Source organism: Vulpes lagopus, chromosome 13, assembly GCF_018345385.1.
Source record: "Vulpes lagopus strain Blue_001 chromosome 13, ASM1834538v1, whole genome shotgun sequence".
NCBI classification, from domain to species: Eukaryota; Metazoa; Chordata; class Mammalia; order Carnivora; family Canidae; genus Vulpes; species Vulpes lagopus.
The window spans coordinates 2,079,595-2,092,412 of record NC_054836.1 but is presented as its reverse complement, the minus strand read 5'-3'; the positions used below and the strand labels follow the sequence as shown (position 1 = coordinate 2,092,412).

Sequence of the window (12,818 nt, the reverse complement as noted above, 5' to 3'; positions counted from 1 at the left end):
TTCATTAACTTTAATTAAGCTTTCCCAAGGCTTAAAATACCTGTAAAACTTTAAAAAACTTAATCATTTGCTTTGCCTGCTCAGCTTTCCTAGTCTCACCTAGTTTTAAGACTGTTAAACCTAAAATTGTACCTGAGAGATGGTGTGATCACAGAGGGGAAATGAAATGATGGCATTGTTAGTGAAAGTTTAATGATGAGTTTCGATAGAAAAATCTCACACTTCAGTGTTCTTTGTGTTTCATGCTGATAAGCAGCTAATAATTTTAAATGCCTTCATTTTAGAATTAATTTATTTAAAACACTTATAATTTTCAAGTCCACATAAATACTAGGTACAAGTTTACCTAGTCTAGAAGGAAATGAACCTTCATGGTCCTTTGCAAATTTTGTTGCTTACCTCAGCAAGTCTCTTTGATTTCAATTCTGTAGACCTTAATTATTTTCTTAAACCTGGCATAATTTTTCTGATTAAGAATTTGGAACTGGAGGTTGATCTTAAGGACAAAGTATTCCATTTTTCTTCAATTTATAGAAACTGAAGCCAAGAGAGGTGGCTAAAATTTGCAGAACTAGGTAGTAGCAGAGCCAGACCAGAGCCAGGGATTTGGCTGTGTTGGGATTTATTTACACACTGGTCACCAGGGATGTTCACTATAACCATAAACCATGTAGTTATGCCAATTGATCTGAAAATTACCCTTGTCACCTCATATCAACTCAAGTCCAGATGTAAAGGAAGCATTAGAATGCGAGTGCACCTGCAGAGGGCTCTAGTTATTTCTAGAAATGCTTATGAAGAAAGTTCACTTTAATTTTAATGATGGCATTTTCTCTTGATTCTAGGGGAAGTTGTAACCTTCTTTCAATCCTGCTATATGAACTCTAGGACTATGCCATTGTGACTTTTAAATCTAGCAGTTGTTTATTGTCTGTGTTATAAGATTTACTGAGAATTATCAAAGGACATGTTTTGCATCATCTGAGATAGCCCTGGGTTCAATTAATTCCCCTTGTTGCCCGCAATGGATATTACCAAGATAGACTCTTGTTATTCCTTCTGAGGAAGATAAATAGAAATACAGATTGCTCTTTGATAAGAAAGCAAACAACCCTATTAAACTGAACTATATTAAAATAAATACCAAGAGTATTCATAGGTATCCTTGTTACAGATTATTTGCCCTGGACTATTATTTTTATTTAGCTTTGTGGTTTTTGAGGTTTCCATATATCACATGAACAATTTTTTTATTGTGAGCTATAGAGGCAGCAGAAAAGTGAACCACTTTGATATGAGTAAGTGTATTGTATGGTAAGATGCCATGCTAGTCACTGAGATAGATGCATGTATAAGTGAGGAAAACTGTTCTTCCTAGCTGAAGTGATTCCTGACATTGGGAAGAGGGAATCATACATAAGAGTGACCTTAAACCTGTAGAGTAAGAATGTAAGCTCTTTAAAAAAAAGGTTTATTTATTTATTTGAGAGTGTGTGCACATGCGTGGGGTGAGGGGTAGGGGTGGAGGGAGAAGGAGAGAGAGAATCTCAAGCAGCCTCGCCGCTGAGCACAGAGCTTGATTTGGGACCCTGAGATCACAGCCTGAGCCAAAATCAAGAGTCTGACACACTTAACTGGCTGAGCCACCCAGGTGCCCCCAAATGTAAGCTGTCTTAAGTAGTTCTCCCATCTTTGTCTCTGTCATACATATTCACACTTAGGATACACATTGTTATACATAGATGAAGATAGTAATTATTTACTTACATAAGAAATGCACCTTATGTAAGTTAACATAAGAAATTGCATAAATTGACATGGCTTTTAAAAGCCTAAGTCTGTCACCCTGAGGCTGTCTTCCACAACCTTGTGGTAAGTAGGTTGCAGATGAATTCCAAGATTTCTATTGTCACTGTAGGGATAACATAGGAATAAAATATTCTAATAACTATGGTGGGAATACAGAGTTTCTCTAGGTTTTCCTTCAGAAAAAAAGGGAAAGAATTACATCATCCTGATAATCTTTTTGAACATCATTGTTTGACATTTGCTAATATAAAAGTATTGTTTAAGTCACAGTAATTCTTTTCTAAGACATTATTCATACATTTCAGATGTATGATCAAGTCAACCTTGATCCAAAAGCATAATTGGATCTAGTCATCTGAGAAAATAGCCAGAGTGGGCTTTTGGTTTTACATGTTTGGCTATTGAATCTATTCTGTCACCCAGTCCCATCATTTCTAACTTTTTGTTTCAAAATGCAACCAGAACCACTCAAAGGAAGCATCACAGACTGTAGAGCAATTGGGGTGTTACCCATGGAAATATAATTCAAACGTTGGACATATATTTGAAGAGTAACCCTGTGTGTCAGGTACTATAGAATGCTTGAAATGTCAGAAATAAACAAAACAGACCAGTTATTATCTTTATAAAAATCAGACAAACAGGGAAGACAGATAATATATAATCACACCAAGAAATAGGTAATTTCCAAGTATGATAAGAGCTATGGAGGAGAAGTAGAGCATGACTTAAGAGAACATGGTAAGAATACTTCACTAACATTGATACAGTAGGAAGGTTTTCCTAAAGTTTGGTCTGAGGTCATGCTGAGTGGTCAGAGCCTTCCTAGAAGAGGAAATAGCATGTGTAAGGGTCCTGAAACAGAAAGCCCATCTGTTTTAAAGAGGTGAAATAAAGTCAAGGAGATCAGGTCCTGGTGAAATAAATGGCAGAGTAGGTCAAAGAGGTAACCAGAAGCCAAATCATTCAGGCTTCGGAAGTGATAGTAAGGGTTATGAATTTTTTCCCATGTGCAAACCATGAGACACCATTAAGAAATTTTCAGTAAGGGAATAACATTAATTTTGTTCTGAGAAATTTACTTTGCTATGAGGAGAATGCACTGGAAGAAAGCAAATTGGGAAAGTTGTGAGAAACTTTGAAGTCAGATCTTTTGGTTCGTATATGAGATAGTAGTGATTGATTCAGGGTGGTAACAAATGGAGGTAGAAACGAGTAGACAAATTTAAGATGTATTTTGTAGGCAAAACTGACCACTTAGAAAATGTGGAGAGTAACAAAGAGAATATTCAGTTATAGTTTCCAGGTTCTTGATGTGTTGCCATATGCTGTGAGGCAAGCCGTTTGGGACAGGGTAGAGGGAGATCAATAGTTCAGTTCAGCACATGTTAAATTTGAGATGGTTCTGAAATAGCCGAGTGAGAATGACAAGGGCATAGTTGAATATGTGAATCTGAAATTTGGAGAGAAAAATAAGTTGAGTTAGAAATTTGACTGTTTTATCAGGTTTTTAGTTGCAGCAATAAAAGCCAAGTATGGTAGGCTATTTCACCCAAATGGAGATTCATTGAAGGATATGAAGACAGACTTCACAGACTTTCTAGGAGTACTGTTTGTGAACAGGCCCCAAACACCCCATAAAAGTTGCCTAGGAAAGATGGCAGTACTTCATTCATGGGCAAAGTCATGGTGGCTGTGACACAGATAACACCAACCCTGGACACTGCAAGTAGGGGTCTGAGCAACTGTCTCTCTTCCTCTGGTGAGTGTTGTTTTGTGAAGTACAAGGTAAGAGAATGATTAAGGAAGGATGAACATCAATAATATTACTAATGATAAAAACTAACAATATTTTACTATGTGCCAGGCATTAGATTGCACACTTCGCAGGGATTATATAATGTAATCACCGCCCCCCCCCCCCGCCCCCGCACACACACACACACACGAGGGAAATAATTGCTATCCCCATTTACAGATGTGGAAGTTTAAAAAGATCACACATCCTTTGTGTGGTAGAACTGTGATTCCAATTCCATAAGACTCAGAACTCATTTTCTTAAGCATGGTGGGCATTATCATACAGCTGAGGGGCCATAGAAGGTAAGAACTGGTAAGGATCTCTGGTTAGGCAACATGGATGGCAACTGGGGATCTTAGAAAAGGAAGCTTCAATACTGAGGGACAGAACTAGCTACAGAGGGCTGAAGAGTAAAGGAAGATAGAGTAGTGAATGGAGAGAGCCTTTTTTGATAACTTTCAAGAACTTTGGCTGAGAAAAGAAGTAGAAAGATAAGGTTGTGGCTGAAGAAGGATCAAGGTATCAAAGGAAGACACTCTTTCTTCCTTCCTCTTTCCTCCTTTTCTCTGTCCCTCCTCTTCTTTCACCATCTCTTCCTTACCCCATCATAAAGTGAACTAACGTACATTTGAATGCTGATAGGTAAGCCTTCGTGGTAATGAAGAAGAGGTTAAGGAGGCAGTAAGAGATGTGATGACGTATGAAGAGAGGCTCCTGAGCATATGGAGGAGGTAATGACCAGAATATGTAGAGTAGAGTTGACCTTTAGTGGAATAGACACTTTTTCTACCTTCAGCTAGAGAGGCAGATAGGGAAGGGCCTGGGTCAAACATCTTGAAAATTTACTGTGGAATAAAAGTGGGGGCTATGCTTTATGAGTTTTGTTTTTGTTGTTGTTTTCCAGGGAAGTATAGAGTGAGATCATTAGCAGAGGCAAGAAGAAGGTGGGGATGGTTGGAGAGTTCGTAGAGGGGACAACCCAGGCAACATTTGTTGAGCACAATGAGAGAGAGCCAGCTGACTGAGAAATGGAGGGAGATTTCCAGGCAGTGTTAAAGTCTTTTGAATGTTATGATCATGAAACTAAAGTGATACTAATCAGAACATTCGTTTTATACCTCCTACCCCCGGAAAGACTTTTAAAAGCTCTAAGTCTGGGTAGACTGTGGTGAATGGATTTGGAAGTGAATAAGGCTCACAGCAGAGATATATCACCATCCTCACAGAGAGTTACTCTGCCCTTTGGGAAAATGGCTCTTATATTACGACATTGTCCCGCATGATCCAATGGACTCTGGTCATGGCTATCATTGTACAGAATGTATGATTCAGACACTGAAATAGGTGCTACCAGTTAAATGGCAGAAACAAGAACATACACAGATCATTGTAGTGCAGTAAGTGAAATGTATCTCATGAGAGACAGCTTGGTGAGTTTTTTTTCTGAAGTTCTTCCCTCATTTACTTCATCTATTTACTGACACACACCTATCAGCCAATCATCCAGGCTAGTTCTCTTACCACTTCGAGGAATTCACTTACTTCAAATGCATAGAGGTATATTTTAAAGGTACAATAAGTACTTGGTATTCAATGTATGTAAACATTTGGTTACATAAATAGTGTCAGCTAATATCCTTAGTGGAGAAGGAATAAGAAAAATAAGCAAACATTTCCATTGTGTTATTTTTCCGTTCCCAAGGATAATTAAACAAGACATTTTGCCTTAAGTGTTTAGCATCAGAAAAAAAAAACCTATAAAATACCTGTGAACCTGAAAATATTGTGAAATCTGTTCACATTTTCATTTATGAAGGATCGTCATCAGTGCATAATGTTTGCCTTTAACAACTAGCAGTCTTTCATGAGAACTGAATGTTAAACTGAAATAATTCACTATGTTACCAGTTTGTGTCTCACCACTGTAGGACTTAGAAGGCATTTGGATATTGGCTGTAACATATAATTCTTGTATATACAGTGTTGCAGAATAAGGAAGATTCAGGCAGCAGTCAACTTCAACTGAAGTGAGCTCTACACAGAAAACCAGTAATTGTTTCCATGAGATTTTGATTGAATAGACTAATTTTCCAAAGGAGAAAAATCTGGCTCTTTTGCAGCATGACTGAGGTGTTTGGGGATATATCATTTCTGTCCTTGGGAAACACTGCCATATGGCCATGGCATCAGACATTTTTAATGTTTGAAAATTAGATCTTAAAGTAGAAAAGCCAAGGGATGATGTGAATTCTCATACTTTATCTACATTTCTTCCAAAAAACTCAACCAGATTATGATGAAAAAAAGAACACTAATTAGTGAAGAATGAGGCTGCTTTTGATATATAATAATCAAAGTGATTTATGTTAAAAATGTTGAATTCACAATATACATATGTATGTTTCAATATTTTGAAACCTACCTAAAAGTAATGTTTTTCATTTGGCCTTTAAGGACAAAGTTTGGAATTGTAACACTTATCCAAGATACCGCCTAATGTAAGATTCACAATTAACTTAATAACCATATTTCTGGGAAAGAAGAAACACTACATTAAATATATATTATGTTTTTAACTAATCTCACCATTCTGTACATTCATGTACCTGATTTTATTTGACTTGGTTCTTCTGTATCAAAATTAACATTTGAGTCTAAACCTTCATCATATTCACAGTCTACATATTCCCTATGACCTTTGGCCTTGGGCAGCATAGTAATGACCTGCTTTCTAAAACCTATGCCTATGATCTTAACCTCCCTACTTGCCTTAGGACTGACAGAATAATTTTGAAGCACATCTAAGAACTCTGGGTTTTGTTTGCATTTCCTATTTTGTTGAATACACAGTTTTGATTTTTTTTTTTAATTTTTCTTTATTTATGATAGTCACAGAGAGAGAGAGAGAGAGAGAGAGAGAGAGAGAGAGGCAGAGACACAGGCAGAGGCAGAAGCAGGCTCCATGCACCGGGAGCCCGATGTGGGATTCGATCCCGGGTCTTCAGGATCGCGCCCTGGGCCAAAGGCAGGCGCCAAACCGCTGCGCCACCCAGGGATCCCCAGTTTTGATTTTTCTATAATAGAAGTATGTATTGCTGGATATTAAACAATTTCTCTTGAATATCTGACTGAAGCTTTTGACAGTTACTGAGTCTTAGTCTTTATGAAACTCTATGGGTATCTATCTAAAACTTTCCTTAGCTTTTTAGGTCTTATGGTATATTCCAAGATATTTGACAATTTCTGTTGTCTTTATTCTCCCTTGTGTGTATGGATTTTTTTCCTTGAATAACTGTAAATATACATATATACACAGTTTTATTTACATGTGTATATCTATTTTTCTTAGAATTTAGAAAGCACTTGACTTTGGACTTAAAAGATAATATCAGAGTACATTTATTCCCTTACAGTGGTCCATTGCTTCAAACAATGTTAATAATAATGACAGCTAACATTTATTGAACACTTGTTATGTGCTGGATACCTTAGCACTTTATCAACATTAACTCATCTAATCCTCACACAGACCTTATTGTCACCCCCATTTTACAGATGAGCCACAAAGGAGAAAATAAGTTCCCCACGGTCACACAGCTCATAAATAGCAGAACCAAAACAAGCTTCTGAATCCAGCACCTATATTCTCGACCACTTGCAATACTGCCTCTTAAAGAAAATGTATGTCCTTCAACTCTCTGTCTTGTTTGGTGTAACAGTCATTTGCTTGAATGGCCATCATGACATCATCTTTTTGTTGACATTTTAAAGCACAATTAGAAATTAAAATTTAAATTAAAGCTAAGCCATGTGTGGTGCTACCAAGGAAAGCAACTTCACTGTGGTGACACATGGATGAGTATCAAGTACCTTTAATACAAAGCTAAGTTCTAGAAGTTTGTCTTAACACTAATTGTAGGACATATACTGATTTAAGAAATGTTAATATGTGGGAAATGTGTATCCTAAATACAACAAAACACAGTAATAATAATTAAGAGCTACCATTTATTCAGTGCTTTCTATGCATGGCAGATAATGCTAGTAGTCCCTACCCAATATCCACTCATCTTGTCCATTTTAATGTAATCCAGATTACCTTGGAGGTCATAATGTGCTCACCCAACCTCCAGGCAGAGCTGGTCATGTGAGAGTTCTGGACAGTCAGCTGCAGCTGGGAGTCAGGAGGAGAAGGTCTGGAGAAGATTATTTTCTCCATATAAAAAGGAACAGTTTTGCCACAGTAGACATATAGTCCAGATCCCAGACCATGTCTTGGATTCCCTTAGTGTTATGCCTCAGTTAATGCTGTATACTATGTTTATATCACCTCCCCAAATCTCACCTACCTTCCACCCTCAGCTGCAGAATCTCAGGTCATAGTGGAAAGTGGCCTGGTGAACAAATAATCAGGGGTGTTTTTCCAAATCAATTAATCTTGCTAAGCTTCATATTTTTTCTCACCAGCAAAATAGAGATTAAAACTACTTATTGTCAGGGATGTGAGGATTAAATGGAATGGTGTATGAAAACTGCCTCATATGCTACCTGGCACAAAATAGCAGCTTCTCAAGGAAGCTTTTCCATGTACTCAGTAGAAGTGAACTTGCTTTTTCTCCCCTGAGGCCTACTCTGCACCATGCTTATTCTTTGCTGCTTACTATTTTTTTCTTTATTTCAATTAATAATATCTGTGTTTTCTTTACCAAATAAAGGATGCTTCTTGAAGGCACAGGCCCTCATTCATAGTACTTATGTATTTATTGGACTAAAAATATAATTGTGAGGCTTCTGATTTCTAGGTCCACATATAAGGAGATTGGAAGTCAACACTCTGACCTAACAAAAGTAAGAAACTGAACAGATAGAAAAATCAACAGTGTTTTTATAATCCATAAGAGAGAGGGTCATGGGACAAACTGCAGACAGGGCCCAAGATGGGGGGACAAGAAGGCAAATCCGGGAAGCTGTAGATTACAGGAACAGAGACTTGAGAATGGACACCACTTCAGGAACCAGTCTCGGGGCAGGAAAACCTGACCTGTGATTAATGAACTGCTGGAAGCTCAGTGTGGAAAACTCAGTGAGTTAAAAAATCCAGGGGAGCCAGACACACAGGAGGCCCCACAGTTTTGTGAGATATACCTCCAGGAGCTCAACCCCGTTCCCTTAGTAAATAGAGAAAAATCCCTTTGTGTTTTTGGTTCAGGGAGGGGAAAAGGAACCAATTTGAAACAAGTTAGGACAGTCTATTCTAAACAAGACCTGCTCTCAGGGGAAACTAGTTAACCAGAGCCTAACTTGCTGGTGTATTATCAAAGCCTGCCTGACCCAGCACACTCAAGCCATCCTGTCCTACCTAAAAGAGGAAGAAAAAACCTGAAAAACACTTGTAATGGTCACAATCCAGAGAGATAAGAAAACAGACGTAAACATAGGACTATCAAATGCTTTCCTGGGGCACCTGGGTAGCTCAGTCGGTTAAGTGTCTGCTTTCCACTCAGGTTGTGATCTTGGGGTCCTGGGATCTAGCTCCACATAGGGCTTCCTGCTCAGCAGAGAGTCTGCTTCTCCCTCACCCCTGCTTGTGTGTGTGTGTGTGTGTCAAATGAATAGGTGAAATCTTAAAAAAATAAAAATAAATAAACATTAATAAAATGCTTTTCTGACCTTAGTACTTCATTACCCAACATCTATAGTAGTTCCTTTTACGCAGTATGTTGTGTCTAGCTATCAAGAAAAAATTACAAGACATATCAAAAGGCAAAAATGCTATTTGAAGAGGCAGAACAAATATTAGAATCAGACATGACAGGGATGTTGGAATTATCAGACAGAATTTAAAACAACTCTGATTAATATGCTAAGAGTTCTAATGGAAAAAGTAAGCAGCATGCAAGAACACTTGGGAAATGTGTAAGAGAGATGGCAATCCTAAGAAATAACGAACAATAAATTTGAGAAAAAACCTACAATAACAGAAATGAATAATGCCTTTGGTAGGCTAATGAATAGGCTGGAGACAGTGAAGGAAAGAATCTTTGAGTAGAAATATATTAATAGAAACATCCCAAATTGCAAAGCAAAGATAACAAATGCTGACAAAAACAGTTCAGAATATCCAGAGACTGTGGGACAACTACAAAAAGAATAACATGTGTGTAATGGAACACAAGAAGAAAGAGGGAAAGGAACAGAAGAAATATTTGAAACAGTGATGGAGAATTTCCCCAAATTAGTCAGATGTTAAACTATAGACCAAGGAAGTTCAGAGAATGCTAAGCAAGAAGAATGCCAAAATAAAAACTAAATGAACAAAAACTATTAGGCATATTACTTTCAAAATGCAGAAAATTAAATAAAAAATCCTGAAAGAAATCAGAAGAAAAAAAACTTACCTAAAGAAGAACAAAGTTAAGAATTACATCCAGCTTCTCCTCAGAAACCATGCAAGGGAGAAGAGAGGGGAGTGATATATTTAAAGTGTTAAGAGAGAGAAAACAAACTACCAATCTAATCCTGTACTCTGAGAAGTTATTCTTCAAAGGTAGAGGAAAAATAAAAACTTTCTCAGACGAAAATGGAGTGACTGTGTTGTCAGTAGACAAGTCTTGTTAAGAAATGTTAAAAGTTCTTTAGGGAGAAGAAAAATAATATAGGTGAGAAACTTGATCTGCATAAAGAAAGTGTTGAAGAAGGAATGCGGAAGTAAAAATAATAACTTTTATTTTTCTTATTCTTAACTGAGGTAAAAGATAGTTTGTTCAAAATAATAATAGTGACAATATGTATATAGGTATACATATATACATTATATAGAGATATAAACACACACATACATACAAGTATACATATAAAGAGAGCATCTATCTATCTATCTATCATCTATCTATCTATCTATCTATCTATCTATCTATCTATCATCTATCATCTATCTATCTACACAGAGAGAGGAAGAAAGAGTGTGCATAAGCCAAATTGAATTTAATTCACAGATTTGCAGACCTATTTTCATTTGTTTGTTCAGAACAGTAGATGGTCAGTTTAAAAGGTTTTATTGAATAGTCACAGATCATTGCTCTAGGGACAAAGAGAGCAAATAAACAGATCTAGGCTAGAGAAATTCTTGATAAAGTATGTCCATTGCTAACAGCACTGTAAAAGTATGACTCAAAATTAACTACAAATTGATGTTGACTACACAGTCTTTTTGCAGTGACAAAAGTAATAAGGAATAAAGCAGGTGATATGACATTTTATGGTGCATTTACAACAATCTTTTAAAATTGCTAATAATAATAATACGACATATTGATCCACCCTAGAGAATGAAAAACCCTCTTGGTTAGAAGTAATTAGACTTCATGATGACACATTTACCGGCAGTATATTCTGGTTATTATGAAGTTGAAATGAGAAGGAAGGAACTAAAATATAACACAGGGCCTCTCTTTTCCTCATGGGCTTTCCCCACCTGGATATACCTGAAGTCAGGATGGTGGCAGCAGGAAAGAAGAAGGAAAAAATAAAAAAAGAATGAAGTTGTTCCAGAACAGCTCCCCAGTTTCAAAAGATCACAGGGATTGTAAGGAGAATGAAAAGAGGGGAGTAGACATGTTGGAGAGAATTCAATTCAGAGAGAATTTTATTCAGAGAGCTTTACTACTGATTTGCTTTAGGCTCAGAAACTACAGACAATATATGTGTGCACATTTCAGTACCTATTCTTATATGTCCACACTGAGAGATAAGACACAAAGAGACAGATACACAATGTGTACAGCTTTATACTTAATATGCATAGATATTAAAATAGTTCATTACTTCTTAGATATCAGTTCATTCTATTGATATGATTCTAGAAAAGAGACTTACTAGGTTTAATCCCAGTTTGAAATAATATCTTTTTCTTAGTTATCTTGATTCTCATAAAATTCTCACAAAACACTTTTTCCCCCATGGCAGATGGAATCCAATTCCAATGCTAAGTATCTTTACCTCTCCTCCTTACTGTCCTGTACAATAGAATCTCAGCCATTAATTGCACAAAAGGCTATCTTAGGCTCTGATCAGTTTTATTAATATGTTGTGAAATCCTCAAAAAAATTTTTTTCTGTCTAAGGTGTACTTTTCTGATGAGTACTTAGGCTGTAAGTGAGGCAATTGGAAAGATTTCATATCCCACATTCCTTCAGCTGCTCTATTACAGCCTGTGTGCTCTGGTTATGTGTTAATAGTTTTCTGACATCTGAAATCACAGCCCCATTTGAGCCACATGGAGTGCTTTTATCTCAAAGGGATTCAGCCTTAAATACAGATGGGCTTGTCGGCATGGTCTAGATGACATTTTTATAACCTATAATGTTCTTCAGCAAGATGTGGTTAATGATCCTTCACATCATCCAACCAGAGAGCTCTGGGTTCCTGGCGGAAGGTCGCATTCACATCACAGCTTCTGAGCCTGCTCGATGCAAAGTTATTACTGGAAGCTAATGAAAATCTAGGTATTGCTACATTATTAATTTTACCATGATTGGTGTTAATATTGTTGTCTCCTGTTTGTGCCCTTCTTGTGCTACTTTAGTTTAGCCAGATTTTACCTTTTGCTTTTGGAACATCACCCTTGCTAAGCTTGGAGGGAAAGGAATGCCCCCCTGCCGGGCTTCCTCTTGCTTGGCTATAACTCCAAAATGAGCTAGTCTTTCTGGAGAATGACTTGCAGAAGGTTTATGGACCCCCCTGCTAGGGTAATGAGGCTATTCAGAAAACTATTGTGGGAGGTACACTGAAGCCAAGAGATAAGCCTGTGGAATACCTGTGACACATTGTCTCTAAGTCTCTTCTATTTCCCCTTTACTCCTCTTAGATTACTCTTCTCTGGGATTTTGGACCATCCACTGCTAAAAATAAATTGAATAAATGGCTGTTACACATCTGCTTTGTGTAAGGCACTATGCCGTGTGATGAGAGGAATGTATCTTTACTTCATACAGTTCATAGTGTGTGAGACAATAGATCTACTACATGGTCAGCAGATGCACTTCCATGCAAAATAAAATAGATGCAATAAATAGAGAAGCAAGCAAAGTGCTAAAGTGGCATTTGGACAAGAACTTGAAAGGGGATTGGGACTTCAGTAGCAGAAGAAAAGACTAATGCGGACTTCAGGCTGTTTGAAGAGCTTAAGCAAATTTGGGAGAGTGGATGC

The 12,818-nt window shown here is 37.2% G+C and overlaps 1 protein-coding gene across 1 annotated transcript in view; it reads left to right on the top strand.

The window, feature by feature from the left end:
• GRM8 (glutamate metabotropic receptor 8) overlaps positions 1–12,818 on the top strand; it is a 748,335-nt gene that overhangs the window by 571,947 nt on the left and 163,570 nt on the right. The gene's annotated exons all lie outside the window — the stretch shown is intronic.